The following is a 25,538-nucleotide window of genomic DNA, read 5'->3' as shown; positions in this document are numbered from 1 at the left end:
ATTGACTGCAAGTTTCACCGGAGACTGACAAATTTACTCAGATGAATGTAGGTTGAGAATTTTATTGTGGCTGTTGATGAATTTTCAGATTTCTGGATACCATAAAATAAATTAAGAATATTTGTAATAATTTTGTGTTTAATTTCCCATGTGTTTTACGCCCCAGATTTTTTTTATCATGTCTCCCTCCTTGCATCATCCCTACGTACAGGGAGAACGGAAAAATAAATCTGCATGTTTTAAACTATTTTCCTATTTCCTGGCCTTGCCAGATATCCACTCAAGCAGGAAGCAGAACCCCTTTCCTGCATTTCTGTTTATGTCCCACTGGCCAGAGAGTGGCAGATTTTCACATATATACAATTAGGTGTCTCTGGTGTGTGTGTGTGTGTGTGTGTGTGTGTGTGTGTGTGTGTGTGTGTGTGTGTGTGTGTGTGTGTGTGTGTGTGCGTGTGTGTGTGTGCGTGTGTGTGTGTGTGTGTGTGTGTGTGTGTGTGTGTGTGTGTGTGTGTGTGTGTGTGTGTGTGTGTTGTGTGTTAAGGGGCTGACCCACTTGGGCAACCTAATCTGCGAGTTTAGAAGAGTGTCTTCGACCTTCAAAATCAAAGATCCTATAGCGGAGCAAGATAGACCACTCCTGCTAAATGCAATGGGCTGACGTGTACTACGCCACGGAAGGTAACGTGGGCCTTTTTTTCATCCATTTCCATTTCCGTAACCGGACCCGACCGGACCTGACCCGACTCGCAGTGTAATCAACGTTGCGGGGAAACAGTTTGTGTTAATGAATTAAAATTCTGAAAATGAGGAGAATATTTTTACCAAATGACTTTTATTTTTACGAGGATGTTTCCGTAACCGGCTTCCGTCTCCGCCCTATTATCCTATAGGGACCTTTGGTGTGGAGACGGAAGCCGGTTACAGAAATGGGGCTGAAAATTACCCATGAATCTGCCCATGACCGTACTACGTCTTTTTCATCGAGCGGCCCATCTTGCTCGCTGTAGGTTCTTTGTTCAAAATCACAGCATGGTCGACACGTGGTCCCAGCAGGTCCTATGAGGTCGCTGGAACTCTCCTTCATTCTCGAGGGGAGTTCCCGCATACTCGCGGCCTCAGCTAGGTCGCGGAACATTTTCAGCTTGTTGAAATATTTTCCGCGAGTAAAATTTGGTCAGCATGGTTCTTTTGAACTCGTAATGCAGTGGAGTGGGGTCGCTATTTAGTTACAGGCAGTCGAGGGCTGCCGTAGGCAATCTCCTTCGCTGACCTGGCATTTTGATTGGCTCATTGGAGTTTTCATGACCAAGGAAAACCTACCGATATGTAAAATGCCCACTAAACTTTATTATACTTCTTATAAGTGTCTTCACTCCTTCTCCCCCCCTTCTTCTCTCACTTCTCACCCCTTCTCTCCCCTCTCCCCCCTTTTCCCCCCTTCTCCCCCTCTCCTCTTCTCTCCCCTTCTCTCTCCTTCTCTCCCCCCACCCCCACCCCCCCCCTCCCCGCGCTCTCTAAATGACTTACTGTTACTGTGCAGCCATTTTACCTTCTTCTTCATCGCGGGAGTGAATTTCAGACAGCGCTCCCCCACTTTCCCTGGCCCCCGCCTTCGCGTGTGTGTGTGTGTGTGTCTGTGTGTGTGTGCGTGCGTGTGTGTGTGTGTGTGTGTGTGTGTGTGTGTGTGTGTGTGTGTGTGTGTGTGTGTGTGTGTGTGTGTGTGTGTGTGTGTGTGTGTGCGTGTGTGTGTCTGTGTGTGTGTGTGTGTGTGTGTGTGTGTGTGTGTGTGTGTGTCTGTGTGTGTCTGTGTGTGTGTGTGTGTGTGTGTGTGTGTGTGTGTGTGTGTGTGTGTGTGTGTGTGTGTGTGTGTGTGTGTGTGTGTGTGTGTGTGTGTGTGTGTGTGTGTGTGTGTGTGTGTGTGTGTGTGTGTGTGTGTGTGTGTGTGTGTGTGTGTGTGTGTGTGTGTGTGTGTGTGGTGTGTGTGTGTGTGTGTGTGTGTGCGTGTGTGTGTGTGTGTGTGTGTGTGTGTGTGTGTGTGTGTGTGTGTGTGTGTGCGTGTGCGTGTGCGTGTGTGTGGTCAGTCGATCCAGCTCGTGGTTTCAACGCAGACGGTCGATCCAGCTCGAGGCTTTCCAGGCGAGTGCCCTCGAGCTTGCAGACACTCTCCTGGACTCGCGGATTAGGTCGCCCAAGTGGAACAGCCCCTTTATTCTTTTTCTGATGTTAAATCTGTTGCAAAACATGAATTCACAATAGTTTGCCACTGTTGCACGGGTGGGTTTAAACTAAATAAATAGTGTGGGGGGAGAGGGGGATGATGCGGAAACAAATTTGAAATGCAAGGATGGAGTTAAAGGGAAAGAGAGTATAGGAAAGGTTAAGAAAGACACCAGAATTAACGGGGCAGAAAGCTCATGAAAGGATAGGAGAATATGGCCAAGTGAAATAGGAATCGATGTGAAAGATGAGGTGAGTAATGGATTAAAAGCATTATATATGAATGCGTGAAGTATACAAAATAAAGTGGATGAGTTTGAGGCTCAGTTAGAGATTGGTAGATATGACATTGTGGGGATTACAGAGACATGGCTGCAGGAGGATCAGGACTGGGAACTGAATATTCAAGGTTATACGTCCTATAGAAAGGACAGGCAGGTGGGCAGAGGAGGTGGGGTAGCTCTGTTGGTGAGGGATGAAATTCAGTCCCTTGTGAGGGGTGACATAGGGACTGATGATGTAGAGTCGCTGTGGATAGAATTGAGGAATTGCAAAGGTAAGATGACACTACAGCCCCCAAACAGTAGCCTGGATATTGGGTGCAAGTTGCAGCAGGAGTTAAAATTGGCATGTAACAAAGGTAATGCCACTGTGGTTATGGGAGATTTCAATATGCAGGTAGACCGGGAAAATCAGGTTGGTTCTGGACCCCAAGAAAGGGAGTTTGTAGAGTGCCTCTGAGATGGATTCTTAGAGCAGCTTGTACTGGAGCCTACCAGAGAGAAAGCAATTCTGGATTTAGTGTTGTCTAATGAACCAGATTTAATAAGGGAACTCAAGGTAAAGGAACTGCTAGGAGGCTAGTGACCATAATGTGATGAATTTTAATCTGCAATTTGAGAGGGAGAAGATAAATCAGAAGTGTCAGTGTTGCAGTTGAACAAAGGGGACTAGGAAGGCATGAAAGAGGAGTTGGCCAAGGTAGACTGGAAAAGGATCCTAGCAGGAATGACAGTGGAACAGCAATGGCAGGAATTTCTGGGCATAATCCAGATGATGCAGGATCATTTCATTCTAAAGAGGAAGAAAGATTCTAAGGGCAACCGTGGTTGACACGGGGAGTTAGGGATGGAATAAGGCCTAAAGAAAAGGTGTATAACATAGCAAAAATTAGCTGGAAGCCAGAGGATAGGGAAACTTTCAAAGGACAACAGAAGGTAACAAATAGGGCAATATGGGATGCAAAGATGAAGTGCGAGGGTAAGTTGGCCAAGAATATAAAGAAGGACAGTAAAAGCTTATTTAAGTACGTTAAGAGAAAAAGATTAGTAAAGACAAATGTGGGTCCCTTGAAGGCAGAAACAGGTGAAATTATTATGGGGAACAAGGAAATGGCAAAAGAGTTGAACAAGTACTTTGTACTAGAGAATGGAGGATCTAGGGAGACTAAGAACTGAAAGAAATTTGCATTACGTGAGCGATAGTATGGGGTAGACTGATGGGACGAAGGGTGATTAATCCCCAGGGCCTGATGGACTGCATCCCAGGATTCTCAAGGGGGTGGCTCTAGAAATAGTGGACACATTGGTGATCATTTTCCAATGTTCAAGAAGGAACTGCAGAAGCTGGAGAATCGAAGGTAGACAAAATTGCTGGAGAAACTCAGCGGGTGCAGCAGCATCTATGGAGCGAAGGAAATAGGCAACGTTTTGGGCCGAAACCCTTCTTCAGACATTATCCAATGTTCTGTAGATTCAGGATCTGTTCCTGTGGATCGGAGGGTAGCTAATGTTATCCCATTTTTCAAGAAAGGAGCGAGAGAGAAAATGGGGAATTATAAACCAGTTAGCCTATAACAATACAATACAATACAATACAATTTATTTGTCATTTGAACCCCATTGAGGTTCAAACAAAATGTTGTTTCTGCTGTCATACATACAAGAAAGAACCAAGACACAACACAATTTACACAAACATCCATCACAGTGAATCTCCTCCTCACTGTGATGGCACGCAAAGACTTATCCCTCCCCTGCACTCCCCATTCCCCTCCCGATGTCAGAGTCAAAGCCTCCGGCGGGCGAAGGTAATTGTCCCGCGGCCATTAAAGCTGTGTCGGGTGATGCAAGGCCGCGCTCTGGGTCTTGGTGTTGGAGCCCCCGGCGGGCTCTAGCAAAGTCCCGCAGCCATTCCAAGCCTTGCGGGGCGGTGATGTAAGTCCCCGCTCCAGGTAATCTTCAACCCCGCAACTCGGGCGGGTGAAGTTGCCGTTGCGGAAGCCCCGAAAAGCGGTCTCCCAGCAGGGACCCGCGGGCTCCCGGTGTCACCGTCCACCAGACCTGCGGTTGGAGCCTCCGAATCTCCGGGGTCAGGTCGCAGCCGAGCGCCACCACCGCTCCACCCGCTCCGAACTCGGCCAGCTCCACGATGGTGAGTAGGTCCGCAGCTCCGTGAGTGGAGCCCCAGGTCGTTCCTGCTGGAGGCCGCTCCACGGTGCTCGGCCCCAACGACAACGGAGACCCGACAGAGGAAGATGCTGGTGTCAATTATTAAAGAAGTAATAATGCCGCATTTGGATAGCAGTAAAATGATTGGTTCGAGTCAGCATGGATTTATGAAGGGGAAATCCTGCTTGACTAATCTTCTGGAATTTTTTGAGGACGTGACAAGTAAAATGGATGAAGGCGAGCCAGTGGATGTGGTGTATCTGGACTTTCAGAAAGCCTTTTATAAGGTCCCACACAGGAGATTAGTGGGCAAAATTAGAGCACATGGTATTGGGGGTAGGGGATTGACATGGATAGAGAATTGGTTGGCAGACAGAAAACATAGAGTAGGAATAAACGGGTTCCTGTCAGAATGGCAGGCAGTGGTGAGTGGAGTGCCGCAAGGCTCGGTACTGGGGCCGCAACTACTTACAATACATATTAATGATTTAGATGATGGAATTAAAAAGTAACTCAAGCAAATTTGCAGATGACACAAAGCTGGGTGGCAGTGTGAACTGTGAAGAGGATGCTAGGAGGTTGCAGGGAGACATGGACAGGGTGAGTGAGTGAGTGAGCAGATTCAAGATTCAAGGTTCAATTTAATTATCACATGTACCAATTAAGGTACAGTGAAATTTGAGTTACCATACAGCCATATTAAGTAAAAAGCAAAAATACAGCACAGCACATAAAATAAATTTTAACATAAACATCCACCACAGTGGAATCCACATTCCTCACTGTGATGGAAGGCAATAAAGTTAATCTACCTCCTTTGTTCATCGTTCATCAGGGCATTTGAACGGGGCTGTTGTTGATGGTCTGCTGTTCAAGCCCTCTCGTGGGGATGATCGAAACTCCAATGTTGGGATCAGAACACTCCTCTGCATGGAGTTCCCGAATCGGACTCTTGGTAAAGTCCACAGGCCTCGGGGTCGGAGCTTCAACACTGGCGATCCTCAGAAAAAGATCCCAGGCTCCGTGATGGTAAGTCCGCGCCGCACCCGCGGTTTGAAGCTCCGTGCCGGTCTCCAGGAAAGGCCGCACCACTCTACATTGTAGGCTGCAGGGGGGGTGGAGATGTGACATGGAGAAAGATCGCATCTCCGTTGAGGTAAGTGACTGAGAAAAAGTTCCCCCCGATCCACCCACATAAAACATACCAAGAGACATTAAAACAAACATTGAAGACGTATTTTAAATAATAAAAACAGAAGAACAAGACAGACTGCTGTCGGGGCGGCCATTACGGGTGCCACCTGGTGGCAGTATAATGTAATTAAATGTGAGGTTACCCACTTTGGTGGCAAGGCCAAGGAGGCAGATTCTTATCTCAATGGTGTCAGATTAGGAAAAAGAGAAGTGCAACGAGACCTGGGTGTCCTTGTACACCAGTCACTGAAAGTAAACATGCAGGTACAGCAGGCAGTGAAGAAAGCTGATGGCATGTTGGCCTTCATAACGAGAGGATTTGAGTATAGGAGTAAAGAGATCCTGCAGTTGTACAGGGCCCTGGTGAGACCACATCTGGAGTATTGTGTGCAGTTTTGGTCTCCTAATTTGAGGAGGGACATCCTTGTTATTGAGGTAGTTCATGAGGTTAATCCCCGGCATGGCAGGACTGTCATACGAGGAAAGATTGGAAGGACTGGGGCTTGTATTCACTGGAATTTAGAAGGATGAGACGATATCGTATAGAAACGTATGAAATTATAAAAGGACTCGACAAGCTAGATGCAGGAAAAATGTTCCCAATGTTGGGGGAGTTCAGAACCAGGGGGCCACAGTGTAACAATAACGGGGAGGCCATTTAAACATGAGATGAGAAAAAATCTTTACACCCGGGGAGTTGTGAATTTGTGGAATTCTCTGCCACAGAGGGCAGTGGAGGCCAAGTAATTGGATGAATTTAAAAGAGAGTTAGATGGAGCTCAAGGGACTAGTGGAGTCAAGGGATATGGGGAGAAGGCAGGCACGGGTTATTGATTGTGGATGATCAGCCATGATCACAATGAATAGTGGTGCTGGCTCGACGGGTCGAATGGCCTCCTCCTCATCTATTTTCTATGTTTCTACGGAATATTGGAACCCAGAAATATCTCCAACCGCCTTTAAATGACTTAATTTGCGTTCCTGGGATGAAGTGGCTTTGAATCTACAGCTGGTCATTTATATGACAGAGAGGAGAGTTGCTTGTGGGTTCTTGGATACAGTAAATGTTGTTTGTCCCATTTTGAGGAATATTTAAATCAGGTTATTAAAGCAACTGCAATGGGTTATAATACGTCATTTTTTCTCTATACTTTCAGGTTTGTTTTTTGTGTCTTGAAGCAGAATTCAAAACAGAGAAGGTTTTAAAAAGAACAATGTTCTATTTAATTCTGCAGCTTTGCACAATTTAAAGACCATTATGAGACTGACTTGACACATAGATTAGGAGCCTAACTTTACGTGATTAGTTATTGTTTGTTTTATTCAACTTTCCAACTTGTGTATTGTATTTAATTTGAAAGGATTCAATTAAAACACATGTGCATGCTCTTTATCATTCACCTTTTTAATGAAAGAAATGTGTGTGGATTTTTGTGTAGCCAAGGTTTCTTTAGTCCCTGCTTCCCAATTCAGATATTTTAAATATGATAGCATTGGTCCGATTATAGTACTGGCACTATATCCTCAGTTATCATGTGCACTGTGTTATAACATTCTGTGTGGGAGGTGGGGTGGGGGAGCATTTGAGGGGAATCTTTCCAATTGCATCATTGTTAATGAGACTCTCTATATCCCATAGCTCCATTCTCATCCTCACAAATCATATTGCTTCCCAATTTGATTTTCCACGTCTTTCCTTTTCTCTCCCTGTTTCCTGTGATTACCTCAGTGAAAGGCTTTCTTTCTGAGCTCGAGCCTGAGAACAATTAATTCCTTTTCTTTTTTTCGGCCGCCCACCCCTCTCCTCCCCCACCGTCCCTCTCATTTCCTCGCCGCTGCTGTCTGCCTGTGCTGACAAACCAAACCAGCTGGCAGGAAGATGGCTGAGTTGCCTTTGATCTCGCTAATACCTCGACCCCAGCATTTATGCCGGGGAGCTGGAATGTTGGCCCATGGCCCAGTGCTGACTGCTCACTCTGATCAGCTGATGATGCCGTAAAAAAAAAAGGCATCGCAGATTCTCTCAGTGAAAGCTTTGTCTTGTGAGCAGTTGCCGCTTTTCCCTTGCACTTTAATACTTTCCATATTCCCCTATGTCAGTCACCACCACTGCTGGTAGCACAGACCCACTTTCATTAACTGCAATTAGGAATTTAAAATAGTTAGAATTAAATGCTGCCTCTCTTTAATAAACAGTCTTTACTTCATCAATGTCAATAACATATCCATCGCAGGTTCTCGCTAATGCAAAATTAATTAAACAGGAGTGAAACAAACGCAACTTCTTACAATCGGACAAAATGCCATTAAACAGCTAAAATCATGGTCCTTTTACCAGTGAAACCATCAGACAATTAAATATTTTGAGCCACAAACATTTTTCAGGATGCTGGAATGTGATGGAAGGAAGGTTAAGAAGCCAGGAGATCCTTCAGGTATCAAAGAGAAAATACTGTAAAAACTTAGCAAATCGTTGAAAAATGAGACAGTTAGTGTTTCAGATTGAAGATCCTTTATCAGAGCCCTGATTTTCCCTGTACCGCTGACTGATCGTTTCCTTGGCCGATGTCCTCAGATAATTAAAGTCCAGCAGAGGTCACCGTACACTGATTGGAAGCAAGAACTGAAGCTGTTCCCCATGTTCTGTCAGCCGATGTTCAGTACTATAGTCCAGGGATCTCATAGTCGTATGAATCACAGTCATGAGAAATTAAACTGTTTGCTTGCTCATTCATTGGAGTCATGAGTATTTTTATTTGACTGATTCAGGGAACGAATATGCATCTGCATCATTTAACAATATTTAAAAGACAAACCAAAAAGGACTGGTAATTAATTGACCTGAACGTGCAGAGAATGACCATTCCTGTTCCTGTTGCAACACAAAATAATGAATGGTACATATACTGCCAAAAACAAGTTGTATTAGAGGAGAAATATATTGAGGCCGATATCTTTTTGATCTTATGTGAGATGCAATTTTGAAAAGGCTAGCTTAAAGCTGGCTGTGTAACCAGCTCACTGAGGGGCTTTTGTGCCTGTGGTGGCTTGCAGCCAAACGCACCATCCCAGGAGTGTCCTGATCGTTAGGGGTCAATCACACTTCCCTTAGATGAACTTAACAGGAAGTTAACATGCTTCGCTCCCAATGTTCAATTAAACAGCAGCATGAACATTCTTGGCACTTGGCTGGCCTGCCTTTTTGAATTCCTGAAAAGCAAGGTTTTGTGTCTCAAAAGCAAAACAAAACAGTGAGTAACAGAGTCAATAATAATGAAGAAACGGGTCCATTTTATTGAAGCTAATTAACTTACAAACGCGTTGGAGGAAAACTGAGGGAACGTACAAACTTCGTACAGACAGCACCAATAGTCGGGATCAAACCAGGGTCTCCAGTGCTTTAAGGCAGCAGCTCTATCGCAATGCCACTGTGCCACCTGCCTGATATTTATTTGCATTATTCTAGAGCCATTGAGCACTGAAACAGGCCTTTAGCCCACCAAGTCTACGTGAACATAATCCATCCATTTACACTAATCCAATATAAATCCCATTCACATCAACTCACCCTAGTGCTGTTACCTACCTTGTTACACTCTAACAATTTGCAGTGGCCAATTGACCAACCAACAAACTCTCAGGATCACAGGGAGAACATGACAACTCCACACAGACAGCACCCGAGTCAGGATTGAACTCGGTTCTCTGGCGCTGAGGCAGCGGTTCTACAAGCTGTGGCTACTATGCCCGTTATTCCAAAATTAATGTGTTGGAAAGTTGAGCCACTAAACAATATTCATGAAGTTGGAGAGAAATGACACCTTAAATTAATAAGGAGTTTTAGCGATTGGGTGTTCTGGCTGCTGCAGTCTGAGCTTTATAACACTAGGTGGCAGTAAAGCCCTTCTGAATGAATGGCGCTCAGCATTCCTACTGAACCGGGAGAAAAATACTTACTGGCAATTCAGAAATATTACACTGAGCAATAATGTTTTAAATTTAAAATGTATGAACTCAAAAGGTCATACAATTAATATCCCTTTAGGTTCTTCAATGACTTTTAATCAGGCTTCACTCATTTTGTGGAGTTAGTGAGTTGTCTTTTGTGGTAATCTGTCTATGTGTCTGGGTGGTTCTGTATACTGGTTCATCTCAATGAGTGGGTTAGATCCACTGGAAGGAGGGGAAGAGGCCTGTCTGATGGGAGAGGACTGTCTGAAGGGAAATGAACTATTATTTTGGAGAAGTTATTCTTTCCTCCTTGCTGTTCTTCCTCCATCGCCTGGTCCCTTCCACTAGTCACGCGCCTGGTGAAATTTTCCATATGGTGAATGACAGACTAAAGTACTGGAATCTACCACTCTGGATCTGTCATGGCCTGCTAGAGTGCCTTATGCCCCTGTCCCACTTAGGAAACCTGAATGGAGACTTTGCGCCCCGCCCAAGGTTTCCGTGCGTTTCCCGGAGGTTGCAGGTGGTTGCCGGAGGTTGCAGGTAGTGGAAGCAGGTAGGGAGACTGACAAAAACCTCCGGGAACCGCACGGAAACCTTGGGTGGGGCGCAAAGTCTCCAGAGGTTTCCGTTCAGGTTTCCTAAGTGGGACAGGGGCTTAAGTAACCAATGTAAGAACAATATTTACACTATCTTGACAGTTGCCTTCACTGTAACTGTATGCCTTATGAGGAAAAGGCATTAGTGGGAAGTGAGGAAAAGGGGACTTTGAGGGAGCGGGTGGGAGGGACATTGAGAGTTATTGGAAGGCTTTTTGGTGAGAAACCAAAATATTTAAGGCTGAATCAACCCTGGCAGTTAGAGAGCAAAAAGTGAGGTGGAGTGAGGTGGGCGCAGTTGTTTGTGTGAGGAGCATTTAAGGCCCAGGCTGCAGTAGAAGGGAGGGGAGGGGTTGAGGATGAGAAACAGGTTGTAATGCCCCTGTCCCACTTAGGAAACCTGAACGGAAACCTCTGGAGACGTTGCGCCCCGCCCAAGGTTTCCGTGCGGTTCCCGGAGGTTGCAGGTGGTTGCCGGAGGTTGCAGGTAGTGGAAGCAGGTAGGGAGACTGACAAAAACCTCCGGGAACCGCACGGAAACCTTGGGTGGGGCACAAAGTCTCCAGAGGTTTCCGTTCAGGTTTCCTAAGTGGGACAGGGGCATAATGGATGTGAGAACCATTAGATCAATGTTACATGTGAGCCAGACCAGCCTGGTGACGATGAGCTGATGGTGGTGACTGAATCTGAGTGGCTGCAGACATTTGGTTTCACTGGTGAGTGGAGTCACTGAGGCGAGTGAGGGAAAGCATCAAGTCAGTTTCTAAATCACTTAATTCTACTTGTTACCCTTGTTTAGCCAAGCAGTTCAATGACTAACTAAACCACTGCTGAAATTCTTTGAATAGTACGTGAATGAAGTCATTCTGTGCTCTTCTGGGCAACTTTTCAGGAACAGTGAGAGGATTTGACAATGTTCTCCCCTCTACACCACTTGCCTTTTTACCTCTCAATTATGCACATAGATTCAGAACGTCAGTCTTTTGAGGGCTTGGACAGTGTGTCAGCACTTGGTCACATAAATCAATCCTGTTTAGACCTGACTTCCTCCAGTGGATTTCTCGTCGCACAGAACCAATCCTTTATCAAACTCAGCTCACGCCTGACCAAATATTTCCAGTTGTGTGTACTGGGAACCAGCGTAATTCCAAGAATTTCAGACCACCCTCCCAGCCTCTGTTATTGATGTTATTTAGCTCAGAAAGGAAGTGTTAGTGGCTGGATTCAAGGAACATTAGATAAAATACAAGCAAAAGAGGAACTGGTGTTAAGCTTGAAATAGATGGCAACTAATGAAGCAGAGAAACCACACAATGAATGGGAATGGGAACTGTGGAAATGGATGGTAATGAAGGGGATAGATGAAGCCAGAAGCTGGTAGAGCTGCTGCCTCGTATCGCAGGGACCTGGGTTCAATCCTGACCTCAGGTGCTGTCTGTGTGGAGTTTGCATGTTCTCCCTAGTGACACAATATTCTGGTTTCCTCCCACAACACAAAGATGTGCGCGTTTGTCGGGTAATTGGCCTCTGTAAATTGATCGCGTGTGTAAGGAGTGGGTGACAATGTGGGATAACATAGAACTAGTGATAGATGTTTGGCATGGAGTTGGTGGGGTTAAGCTCCTGTTTCCATGCTGTATCTCTAAATTAAGCCACATTATTTCAGAAAAGAAAGGAGGATGCAAGGATTAACTGGAACAGGGAGCAGGGAGATATTCTGACTGAATCTTAAGGTACGTAAGGATTAGGAAGTCAGCATGGTTCATGCTCATGAAATTGGAGTTGGAAAGAATTCAAGATGCATTAAAGAATTCAAGAATTCAAGTGCATTAAAGGAAAGTGACTACCTAATTGGTATAGGGTGAGTGAAGAGGTTCTGGGATTAGTTGGCTTATTATGGAATGAGCAATCAGAATAATAGCATGTGTTATAAAATGAGGAATCAGTTGGTATATGCTGCATCAGTGATCTGTGTTTGGAGATTACGGTGGTACAGTATTCTAACTATTCAACTTCAACTCATGTTCAGATGTGGCCTGACATATTGAGATAATGGATTAAACAGTTTTTCAGTAGACTACTTGAAAGCTAATATCAATTTGCTTTTCTTTAAATAAGATTAAAACAATTGTTTAGTTAGTTAACGAATAGTTTAAAATGTGTAATTTCTAATGTGAAGTACACACATTTTGGTGTGGGAGGTAGGTAATGATTTGAGAGCTGTTTCCCCCACTGGCATTTACCTTATTTCCCTTAACCACAAGAGCAGGACTTTATGTTGAAGCTCTGACCTAGGCAACAGACTGTTATCCATCAAGGATATTATTGACATGCGAGGTTTTACCATGGCTGTATCATCTTATCATGAAGTCACATAGAAACATAGAAACATAGAAAATAGGTGCAGGAGTAGGCCATTCGGCCCTTCGAGTCTGCACCGCCATTCAATATGATCATGGCTGATCATCCAACTCAGTATCCTGTACCTGCCTTCTCTCCATACCCCCTGATCCCATTAGCCACAAGGGCCACATGTAACTCCCTCTTAAATATAGCCAATGAACTGGCCTCAACTACCCTCTGTGGCAGAGAATTCCAGAGTTTCACCACTCTCTGTGTGAAAAATGTTTTTCTCATCTCGGTCCTAAAAGATTTCTCCCTTATCCTTAAAATGTGACCCCTTGTTCTTGACTTCCCCAACATCGGGAACAATCTTCCTGCATCTAGCCTGTGCAACCACTTAAGCATTTTGTACGTTTCTATAAGATCCCCCCTCAATCTTCTAAATTCTAGCGAGTACAAGTCGAGTCTATCCACTCTTTCTTCATATGAAACTCCTGACATCCCAGGAATCCCAGTCTGGTGAACCTTCTCTGTACTCCCTCTATGGCAAGAATGTCCTTCCTCAGATTAGGAGAACAAAACTGTACGCAATACTCCAGGTGTGGTCCCTGTACAACTGCAGTGGAACCTCCCTGCTCCTATACTCAAATCCTTTTGCTATGAATGCCAACATACCATTCGCTTTCTTCACTGCCAGTCTTTGCACCAATCTTTGCTTGCTGCAGATATGCACGCTGGGAGCTGGGAGTTTTGTCCTTTTATCAAGCCTTGAATGGTGGGACAGGAACAGACGTCAAAGGATATCGAGCAATAGCCAAGGTATGCTCACGCTCCCACATTTACTCTCTGCAAATGTGCTGAAAATACAGGAACGCTGCAGATGGAAATATAATAATTGGTAACAGATTCCACAGACCAGCTTAATAATGGCACTCTTAAATAGTTGGGCACATTTTATTTTCTGCACTTTCAAATACTCAAAGACAGTCTGCTGGACCATTAAAAAAACCCCAGCAGTGTTGCGATCTCCCACCTGCAGCAGAGTTCCCGATCCTGCCTCTTACAGAAACAATAAGTACTGTACCTGGATGTGCCGGGTAGGATTCCACATGGCCCGTAAACATTGATGCCGGGATGACCCACATATAGGTTGGAGGTTACAAACCTCCTCATGGTTTCCGGTGGGCGGCGCGACTCTTGTCAGCAGCGGCCTCTGCAGTCCGTCTGTCTTTTTATTGTTTTCTGTCTTGTTTCTATGTAGTTTTTATTGTTTTTTTTGTCGGGGTATGTGTGTGGGGGGTGGGGGGGAGAACTTTAAGTTCTTTCCCCTGCACGGGAGACCCGACCTTTTCTTTGTCGGGTCTCCGTTTGTCGTTGGGGCTGCAACGTTGAGCGGCCTCCAGCAGGAACGACCTAGGGCTCCAGTCGTGGAGCTGCGGATCTACTCACCTTCACGGAGCTGGCCGAGTCCGGAGCGGGTGGAGCTGTGGTGGAGCGCTGCTGTGGCCCGACCCCCGGAGTTTCGGAAGCTCCTACCGCAGGTCAGTGGACGGAAATACCGGGAGCCCGCGGGTCCCTGGTTGGAGACCGCTTTTCGGTGCTTCCGCAACGGCGACTTCTCCCGCCCGAGTTGCGGGGTTGAAGATTACCTGGAGCGGGGCCTTACATCCCTGCCCCGCGCGGCTTGGAATGGGCACGGGACTTTGTGAGCGCACGCCGGGGGCTCCAACACCAAGACCCCGCCGGGGCTCCAACACCAAGACCCGGTGCGTGGTCTTGCATCACCCGGCGTGGCTTTAATGGCTGCGGGACATTTAACATCGCCCGCTGGGGGTTTTGACTCTGTCTTTGACTCTGACATGGGGGGGGGAGAGGGGAGTGCAGGGGAGAGATATATATTTTTTGCCTTCCTTCACAGCGAGGAGAAGATGCGCTGTGAAGGATGTTTGTGTAAATTGTGTTGGGTCTTGGGTCTTTTTTGTTTTGTATGTATGGCTGCAGAAACGGCATTTCGTTTGGACCTCAACGGGGTCCAAATGACAAATAAATGTATTGTATTATATTGTATTGTATGGGCATCCTCTTGGGCAACATGCAGATCCTAGAAAATAAGACTGGTGATATAAGGGCAAAATTGCTTTACCGAAAGGACATGAGGGTATGCCTTGTACTCTGTTTTACCGGTAAGGCACACCCCCAGCGCACCAGACTCAGCCCTCCAGCCCAAAGGTTTCTCATTGCATGGACCAGATGGTATCATCAGAAAAGGGGGGTGGGAGATTGCAACCTTCATGTGGTCCGCCCTGTTTCGACGAATGCAATCAACCCAGCGTGCACAATCAAATAAGATCAAATAGAACAAGTTGTCCTCCAACTTTAGGCTGTGCACGCCATACGCAAGAAGAAGAAGATCAGAAAAGGGATTGATGGCAGAGTCTGCCTCCTGACATGTATAAAACCCAGTGCCCAAGAAGAGTAAGGTTCTCAATGACTACCGACCAGTGGCACTCACATCCATTGTGATGAAATGTTTCGAGAAATTGGTTTTGAAACACACATCAACTCTTGCCTTCGTAAGGACCTAGATCAATTACAATGTAACCAACGCCATAATACATCAACAGGGGATGTGATCTTGCTGGCACTCCCACTCTGCACCAGAACGCTTGGACAACAAGAACACATATGCCAGACTGTTGTTCATCGACGACAGCTCGACATTCACCCTCATCAACCTCTGTAAGCATATCATTAACCGCAGGGATCTAGGTCTCTGCTCATCCCTCTGTAAATGGATCATCAACAAACCTCAATCAGTAAGAATTGACAACAGCACTTACTCCTCACTGACTATCAGCACAGGGACTCCTCATGGCCATGCGCTAACTCCCCTGTGCTACATTCTCAATACTCATGGTTGTATAGCCCGATCACCGTTGTTACACAAATAGTGGGTAACGTTGAGTAAGAGTACAGGAGAGAGGTTGATAATCTGATCGAACGGTGCCTGAACACCATTCTCGACATTCTCGACATCAGCAAGGATGGCACGGTGGCGCAGTGGTAGAGTTGCTGCCTTACAGCACCAAAGACCCGGGTTCAATCCTGACTACAGATGCCATCTGTATGGAGTTTGTAAATTCTCCCTGAGACCACACGGGGTTTTCTTTGGCTGCTCCAGTTTCCTCCCACACTACAAAGAGGTAGAGGTTTGTGGGTTAATTGGCTTTTTGTAAAATAGTTAAATTGTCCTTAGTGTGTGGGATAGTGTTAGTGTAGGGAGTGATCTCAGGTCGACGTGGACTCAGTGGGCTGAAGGTCCTGTTCCCGTGCAATGTCTCTAAAGGCTACTTGTTGACTCAGGAAGGGAAAGTCTAGGATCCATGCATCTGTCTTCATCGACAGGACAGCATGGAGAGAGTCAACAGTTTCAGGTTCCTGGATGTGCATATCTCTGAAGATCTGTTCTGGCCTCAGTATATTGAACCAAACACTGAGAAACCTCAACACAAGCACAGGCAGATGGAACTATAGACAGGACATGCTGGACAGTGTAGGCAAATTGGGGCGATGGGCCTCTTTGTACACTGTATGATTCTATGTCTACTTCCTGAGAAGTTTGAGTAGATGGGCACGTTGTGAATTTCTACATGTGTACAATATAGAACATGTTGACTCGTTGCATTGCAGTCTGGTTCAATAGCGCAAACGCCCAAGGGCGAAGGAGGCTTCATATTATCTGAATGGTGGCGGATTAGGAAAAGGGGAAATGCAACGAGACCTGGGTGTCATGGTCCACCAGTCATTGAAAGTAGGCATGCAGGTGCAACAGGCAGTGAAGAAAGCGAATGGTATGTTAGCATTCATAGCAAAAGGATTTGAGTATAGGAGCAGGGAGGTTTTACTGCAGTTGTACAGGGTCTTGGTGAGACCACACCTGGAGTATTGCATACAGTTTTGGTCTCCCAATCTGAGGAAAGACATTCTTGCCATAGAGGGAGTACAGAGAAGGTTCACCAGACTGATTCCTGGGATGGCAGGACTTCCATATGAAGAAAGATTGGATAGACTCGGCTTGTACCCGCTAGAATTTAGAAAATTGAGGGGGGATCTTATAGAAACGTACAAAATTCTTAAGGGGTTGGACAGGCTAGATGCAGGAAGATTATTCCCGATGTTGGGGAAGTCCAGAACAAAGGGTCACAGTTTAAGGATAAGAGGGAAGTCTTTTAGGACCGAGATGAGAAAATCATTTTTCACACATAGAGTGGTGAATCTGTGGAATTCTCTGCCACAGAAGGTAGTTGAGGCCAGTTCATTGGCTATATTTAAGAGAGAGTTAGAAGTGGCCCTTGTGGCTAAAGGGATCAGGGGGTATGGAGAGAAGGCAGGTACAGGATACTGAGTTGGATGATCAGCCATGATCATATTGAATGCGGTGCAGGCTCGAAGGGCCGAATGGCCTACTCCTGCACCTATTTTCTATGTTTCTATGTTTCTATAAGGTGGTGGACATTGCCCTGCCCATCAGGGATATTGAACTGCTCCCAACCGAAGGGATCAATAGAATGCAGCTACTATCATTGAAAAGATGGCCTGAAAACCATTACCTCCAGGTTCAAGAACAGCTTCTTCCCATCAATTATCACTCATGAACCACACTGCATAACCCTAACCACATCCCTATCTCAGCAACGAACTACCATGGTCTGGTTACCATTATGTAGGTGCGGGCAGTTTTACTCATGATTCAAACATCTGTTGCCTCTTGTGTCTCCGGTTTTATATCCATGTTCTCTATTACCTATAAACCTATCCACCCCTGCCTCATTTCATAATCTCCTTTGGAAGACAACTTGCAAAATTCAAACATACATCTGCAAATAAGGTATAAATATATATTTTAAATCATAAAACATTTTCCAGTACATTACAGGATTCGTCTATATGATAATACTTCATACATCGGGCATTACTCAAACCATATTCTGCACTGGAAACCTGTTCCTCTGTGAACATTGAACAAGTGACAAGTCAAGTCAAGTTTATTTGTCACATACACATACGAGATGTGCAGTGAAATGAAAGTGGCAATGCTCGCGGACTTTTGTGCAAAAGACAAACAACAAAACAACCAAACAAATTATAAACCCAATCATAACACACATATTCTTTTACATAATAAATAATAGAAGGAAAAACGTTCTGTAGAGTTAGTCCCTGGTGAGATAGGCGTTTACAGTCCGAATTGCCTCTGGGAAGAAACTCCTTCTCAACCTCTCCGTTCTCACTGCATGGCAGCGGAGGCGTTTGCCTGACCGTAGCGGCTGGAACAGTCCGTTGCAGGGGTGGAAGAGGTCTCTCATGATTTTGTTTGCCCTGGAGTTGCACCTCCTGTTGTATAGTTCCTGCAGGGGGGTGAGTGAAGTTCCCATAGTGCGTTTGGATGATCAACGCATATCTATTGAAGAGCCTTCTTGTCCTTGCAGGCAATTCCCAAAATGGTAATGTTCCCGGACTAGATGCAACTATTTTCCACCGCCGCTAGTTTCTAAGTGACATAAAGGGATTCAGTACAATGACAAGTCTCCAAGAAGTACAGAATCTCACACAGAATCCATTGCTTTCAGAAGTTGCAACTGGAATTCAGGAAGTTATTCACAGGGCTGTGAAGATAAATGGGCTTTGATTATATGTGATTAAAATTGTAAAGACAGGTGAAGTTTTTAAGTTTTATGCAGTGAGCTATTGATACAAAATGAAATAAATAGTGGAATTAAAGCAGTCGTTTATTTAAGCGATGCTGTTCTTTGAAACAACTGTGTTGTTACTTATTTAATGTAATGACAATTTCAAACTTTTCCAATGTCCAACTTTCCGTTGCCATTACTACACGGGTGGTGGGAATGATCTTACACTGGCAAAAAAAAAAACGGGTCTTCCAGTCGTTATTGGTTCTTTATTGAAGTAGTTGTACAAACAAAAAATGAATATACCAGATCCTCTTTAGTATTGAACAAATTGTAGCTTTCCGTTCTTACTATCTGGTATGAACTGTTTTCTCTCCAAATCCCGTGGCTGGTCTGATCTCCCTCCATCATATATGTCACGCAAATCTACATATCAAATGCCCACTCCCAAAGCGTTCAAAATAATGCTGCTAGAATTATCTAGACAAAGTAATAAAATATGCTAGCAGTAACGAGCCTAAGCATGAATGGCCCCTACACACCGGCCCCTAATTATTCTAGGTATATAACAAAACAATTACCACTAAACATTAATAGGAGCTAAAAAAGCTTAACATATTATCAAAAACAAAAAGTACGAACTATGTGTTGGCATTTATACCTTATTTGGCTTCTTGTTTGTTTTATTGGAGCAGACATATCTTAGTTATCGGTCTTACCAAGATGTTGTTCTTAAACCCCTGTCCCACGGTACGAGTTCATTCCAAGAGTTCTCCCGAGTTTGCCCTGATTCGAACTCGGATATTTACGGTAATGGCCACTCGTCAGTACTCGGGGCACTCGTGGACATTTTTCAACATGTTGAAAAATCTTCACGAGTCTTCCCGAGCTTACCTGCCGTTAGCGAGTCTTCCCGAGTTCCTGCCGTTAGCGCTAAGTGACGTCCCCGAGCTCCGACGTACCCGCTACGTTCATTCTCCGTGCTTGCCACGAGTTTGATTTTTTTAAAACTCGGGAGAGCTCTTGGAATGAACTCGTACCGTGGGACAGGGCTTTTAGTCTGAAGTCGTACTGTACGCACAAGACCTTGTGCATCTGGTATGATCTCCAATATTCGTCCCATTAGCCAGGAGCCTCGAGCTGTAGTGGAATCAACCACCAAAGCGATGTCACCTGCAATAAAGCTTCTCCTTACCTTTGATCATCGTTGTCATTCTTGGATTAGAGGCAAGTATTACTTGGGTCCACCGTTTCCAAAAAAGGACTGCATATATTGTACCTGTCTCCATCTGCGTTTAATGTACGAGTCTTCCTTCACAAAGAGTCCAGGTGTTAGTATTGACTTGGTCTTCAACAGAAGAAGATGGTTTGGTGCAAGTGCTTCCAGGCCCCATGGATCATCAGAATTCTTGGTAATGGGTCGATCATTTACAATTGCTTCAACTTCACAAAATAAAGTTTGCAACCCTTCATCATCTAGAACTTGATGTTTAAGAACTGAGCGCAGCACATTTCGAACCATGCGGATCAATTGTTCCTAAACACCGCCTTGATGGGATCCTGCTGGGGGATTAAAGTTTCACCTTATCCCTCGCTCAATACAATACAATACAACACGGCTTTACTCGTCACATTGTATATAACCATATAACCATATAACAATTACAGCACGGAAACAGCCCATCTCGGCCCTACAAGTCCGTGCCGAACAAAATTTTTTTCCCCCTTAGTCCCACCTGCCTGCACTCATACCATAACCCTCCATTCCCTTCTCATCCATATGCCTATCCAATTTATTTTTAAATGATACCAATGAACCTGCCTCCACCACTTCCACTGGAAGCTCATTCCACACCGCCACCACTCTCTGAGTAAAGAAGTTCCCCCTCATATTACCCCTAAACTTCTGTCCCTTAATTCTGAAGTTATGTCCTCTTGTTTGAATCCTCCCTATTCTCAAAGGGAAAAGCTTGTCCACATCAACTCTGTCTATCCCTCTCATCATTTTAAAGACCTCTATCAAGTCCCCCCTCAACCTTCTGCGCTCCAGAGAATAAAGACCTAACTTATTCAACCTTTCTCTGTAACTTAGTTGTTGAAACCCAGGCAACATTCTAGTAAATCTCCTCTGTACTCTCTCTATTTTGTTGACATCCTTCCTATAATTGGGCGACCAAAATTGTACACCATACTCCAGATTTGGTCTCACCAATGCCTTGTACAATTTTAACATTACATCCCAGCTTCTATACTCAATGCTCTGATTTATAAAGGCTAGCATACCAAAAGCTTTCTTTACCACCCTATCTATATGAGATTCCACCTTCAAGGAACTATGCACGGTTATACCCAGATCCCTCTGTTCAACTGTATTCTTCAATTCCCTTCCATTTACCATGTAAATTTACTTTACTATAAAGTGCAAGTGAAATGAATTTGTATATCATTCTGAATCAAGGGAGAGATTCCTTCTCCTTCCCAATCATTTTTTCACTCCTGGATTACCCTCCCACTTCCAAAACTCTTTCCACACTTCAATTATACTCCCTGAACTCAATAAGTACTCTCCTCCACACTAAATCACTCTCCTCACTTCCATATCACTCTCCAGACTCTGTAATCACTCTGAAATCACAATCTCCACACCCCGATCACTATGCCTATTCAATCTTTTCAATTCTAATTCACTCTACTTAGTACAAACTAAGCGCACTCTCACTCCTTAATCACACTGATTCATTCTCACCCCCTGATTGCTCTTCTAACTCCTAAATCACTTGCCTAGCTCCAAAGGCAATATATCCTAATCTAGGTTTTTTATATCCGAATCCCAGCTGCTAAATCACTCCCTGAATTCACTCTCTTCATTCCATAATCACTCTGTTCCTTTTCTCCACATGTTGATCAAGGAATCCTTGGATTTATTTTTCGATGCACAGTGTATGGGAAATTCCCGATCTAAAAGTCTAATTTTAATCACACCAATACGGAAATGTCTATTGGTTGATGAGCAAAATGTTGTTATTTCATCAAACTGCGTACTGTGACCAAAATTAACCCAGTGCTGCAAATTACTGTCATCTGTCAATATTTAATCATTTGCTTTGAATCCATTACTTTACTGGAAACAAATCAGATTTGTTGATTAAGAGCAGAATAATAGTCTCAGGAGAGAACATTCTTACTCTTACTCATAAAACCAGACCCAAAGTCCAGAAGCTATGACAATGTTCGACATCAATGACTTTGATATTGCCATCACTACCCTTCCTCAGCTTGTCTAACACTGAACCCTCATCTATGACTGTGCTCCCCCCAGACACGACTACAAGACCCTCCCGCAGATCTCCATCTTGTTCTCTCTATCTATCTGAGGTTACAACAAACCTGGGGAGGAAAGAACTGCAGATTCTTGTTTACATCGATGTTAGACACAAAACGCTGGAGAAACTCAATAAGTCAGGCAGCATCTGTGGAGAAAAGGAGTAGGTGATGTTTCAGGTCAGAACCCTGCTTCAGACTGAAAGATACAAGAGGATGAGAGAGGGGAAAGGGGGAAAAGTGTGGTTCCAAACTGAAACATCGTCACCCATTCCTTTTCTCCAGAGATACCCCATGATCCGCTGAGTTACTCCAATATTTTGTGTCTATCCAACACCGCTTTGCTGGACTGGTTAAAGCACTCAAACTTGGCCTCAGCATTTTCCATGAATTTATGCCTTCTGAACATTACAAATGTCTTGATTTATGTACTCCAATTATGGGCAGCAGTCTCATAATTCCTTTCATAAACTTGCTGGCCTCTCTCTCTCTCTCTCTCTCTCTCCCTCTCTCTCCCCCTCTCTCCCCCCCCCCCCCCCTCTCCCCCATGCTCTCGCGCTCTCTCCTCCCCCCCCCCCCCCCCCCCCCCATTCTCCTGTCGTCTCCCCATAACTCCCTGACATCTTTAATTCCACAGAAAACAAAAAATCTATCAATCTCTGCCTTAAAAACATTAACTGACTTGGCCTCCACAGCCTTCTGTGGCAATGAATTCCACAGATTCATCAGCCTCTGACGAAAGAAATTCCTGCTCAATTTTTCGAAAGATACATCCTTGTATTCTGAGGATAAGGAATGAAGGTATGAAATAACAACTCCACTCACAGTAATATTGAGACCAATTGATGCTGGACTGACAGCAGCAACAAACAGCATTTAGGTAGCACCTTAAAAACATCAGATTGTACAAAGGACCTTTGCAGGGAGTTTCCAAACATAATTTAACATCGAGTCAAATACACAGGGCTGCCAACTCTCACGCTTTCAGCGTGAGACTCACGCCCTGGAGCAATTTCTCACGCCCTCACGCTCACGACCGAGTTCTCACGCTGAGTTCAGTCCCTGCGCAATTTGTCCCTTAGCGCCGTGTGCCAGGGATCTGTGCGGTCCGGGGAAGCGCATCAGTTGGCGGTTGTGAGTGACGCCACGACTCTTCTCTTTCTTGGTTGGATGTGCAGCCGCCGACAACATGAAGCAGCCGCAGATGGAACTAACCAGGTGAATCAGTTGTAAAACCTGGGGGGGGGGGTATTTCGGAATGGCCGTGGATTATTAATTAGGTATAAATACGAGGAGTCCTCAGTAGTGTGTTTAGATCATTTGCAAACTGCTCCCAATATGCAATATACGGGTTTTCGGCCCCTAACCCGAAAAACCGTGGGTTTTTTTTCAATTTGTTTTTGTGGGGTCGGGGCAGGCGAGCCGACCTGAGAACTGCGGCCAGTCCCTGGGACGCGAGCTGATCTGGGAACGGTAGCCAGTCCCTGGGACGCGAGCTGATCTGGGAACGGTAGCCAGTCCCTGGGACGCGAGCTGATCTGGGAACGTCAGCCAGTCCCTGGGCACGCAGAATGCCAACTTAATTATCATGGACAAATTGTGGCAGCCATGTACATGTTGCATAAGTGACTATACAGATCTGTATAGTTCCTTCTTGAACACTCTATACAGATCTGAATGGGCTTAGAATTACCATTTAAGCCAAATTGCTCCCACTTTCCACATTTTGAATCTTGTGATCAATATCCCCTATGCTCTGTTATTTAACAGCGTTAAAGTACTTATGAACTAAATGCATTTCGTTGTCTCTGTACTAAATGCATTTCGTTGTCTCTGTACTGTACACTGACAATGACAATAAATTGAATCATTTCATTTCATTTCATTTTTATGAGGAAGTCAGGAAAGGGAACATGTTTTTTGTTAGTTTGCTTTAATTTGTTAGTTGATTGTTAGTTGACTGCCATAATTTCTGAAATGGTCTTAAAGTAACTTAACTGTTATAAAGCAGTAATAAGTGAGTTTTGTCCAAACAGTTTGAACTTGCATAGAATGTTTGTATTATTATTAATGTGTATGAACAGTGAACAGGGCTGCCAACTCTCACGCTTTAAGCGTGAGACTCACGCCCACAGGCAAACTCTCACGCCCTTACGCTGATCACAAATGTCTCACGCTCTGTGGTGAGAAATTCTGTGATCAACAAAAATGTCAAAACTCGGATAAACTGCATGGTCCGCGGGTGTTGGAGAGCCGGGGGCTGAGGGAGGGATGGGAGCAGCAGGCGGATACAGATGCGGGGAGCCGGGGCTGGTGAGTTTGCGGGGCTGACGAGTATTTGCACGGCTAGCCAGTCGCTCGCTACAGCTTCAGCGACGGAGCAGCAACGGACAGTGCGAGTGTCCCGGGCCGTCGGGGGCGTCGGAAGCTCCGCTGCCGCGAGAGTCTCTGTGCCGAAGGGACAGACTCTCAAAGGGAGGTGGAGAGAGAGAGAGAGGGGAAGGAGACAGCGAGACAGGGGGGGAGAGAGAGGGGGGTGAGAGGGAAGAAAAAGGGAAGAGAGAGAGGGGGTGGAGAGAGTAGGAGAGAATGGGAGAGAGAGGGGGCAAAGAGAAAGAGGAGATAGACAGAGGAGAAAGAGAGAGGGAGAGAGAGAGCAAGTGGGAGTGAGAGGTTAAAGTGTGAGATGGGAGAGAGAGAAGAGGCAGAGAGGGGGAGAGAGAGAAAGAGAGAGAGAGAAAGTGGGGGAGAGAGGGGGGGAGAGAGAGGGGGAAGAGAGAGATGGAGGGGGAGAGAGAGAGAGGGGGGTTGAGAGGAGAGAGAGTGCATCCTGGAGGACAACCAGTGGCTGCTGGAAGTAAGTACCAAGCACTGGGTAGAAACGGTGGAAGATAGTGGACTTCAAATGGGGGTGGTTGGAGAAAGCATCCTGCTTGCCTGCTAGATTTTCACTTACTGTAACTGCAGGAAAAATGTTCCCGATGTTGGGGGAGTTCAGAACCAGGGGTCACAGTTTAAGAATAAAGGGTAGGCCAGTTAGGACTGAGATGGGAACAAACTTTCTTCACGTAGAGAGTTGTGAATCTGTGGAATTCTCTGCCACAGAAGGCAGTGCAGGCCAATTCACTGGATGTTTTCAAGAGAGAGTTAGATTTAATTCTTGGGGCTAACAACATCAAGGGATATGGGGAAAAAACAGGAAAGAGGTACTGATTTTAGATGAATAGCCATGATCATATTGAATGGCAGTGCTGGCTCTAAGGGCCAAATGGCCTATTCCTGCACCTATTTTCTATGTTTCTATCCTTGAGTATGTGGCAATAAAACTCGATCACTTGATTTTGAAGCATTCATGCATGGTGGAGGTATAATGTAGTCATAGAGTGATACAGTGTGAAAACAGGCAACTTGCCCACACCCGCCAACATGTCCCAGCTACGCTACCTGCTTTTGGTCTATTTCCCTCCAAACCTGCCCTATGCATGTAGCAGTCTAACTTTTTCTTTAATGTTGGGATGGTCCCTGCCTCAACTACCTCCTCTGGCAGCTTGTTCCATACACCCATCACCCTTTGTGTGGATAAAGTTACCCCTTAAAAAGCTACTTCTTAAAAATACTTCATACAAAAAACATTGAAATCGTACTTCTACAGTGCACTAAAACATGATTTTAATACATCAAATTTCAAATAGTTCCTACCCTGGGAAGGGGGGACCCCCTTCTTCCACACCCTCTCCCCACTCGGTTGCTCCACTCCCTCACCGGGTATCCCC

The sequence above is a fragment of the Leucoraja erinacea genome, chromosome 4 (assembly GCF_028641065.1).
Source record: "Leucoraja erinacea ecotype New England chromosome 4, Leri_hhj_1, whole genome shotgun sequence".
In the NCBI taxonomy this organism is placed as follows: Eukaryota; Metazoa; Chordata; class Chondrichthyes; order Rajiformes; family Rajidae; genus Leucoraja; species Leucoraja erinaceus.
Note: the sequence above shows the minus strand (reverse complement) of the source record.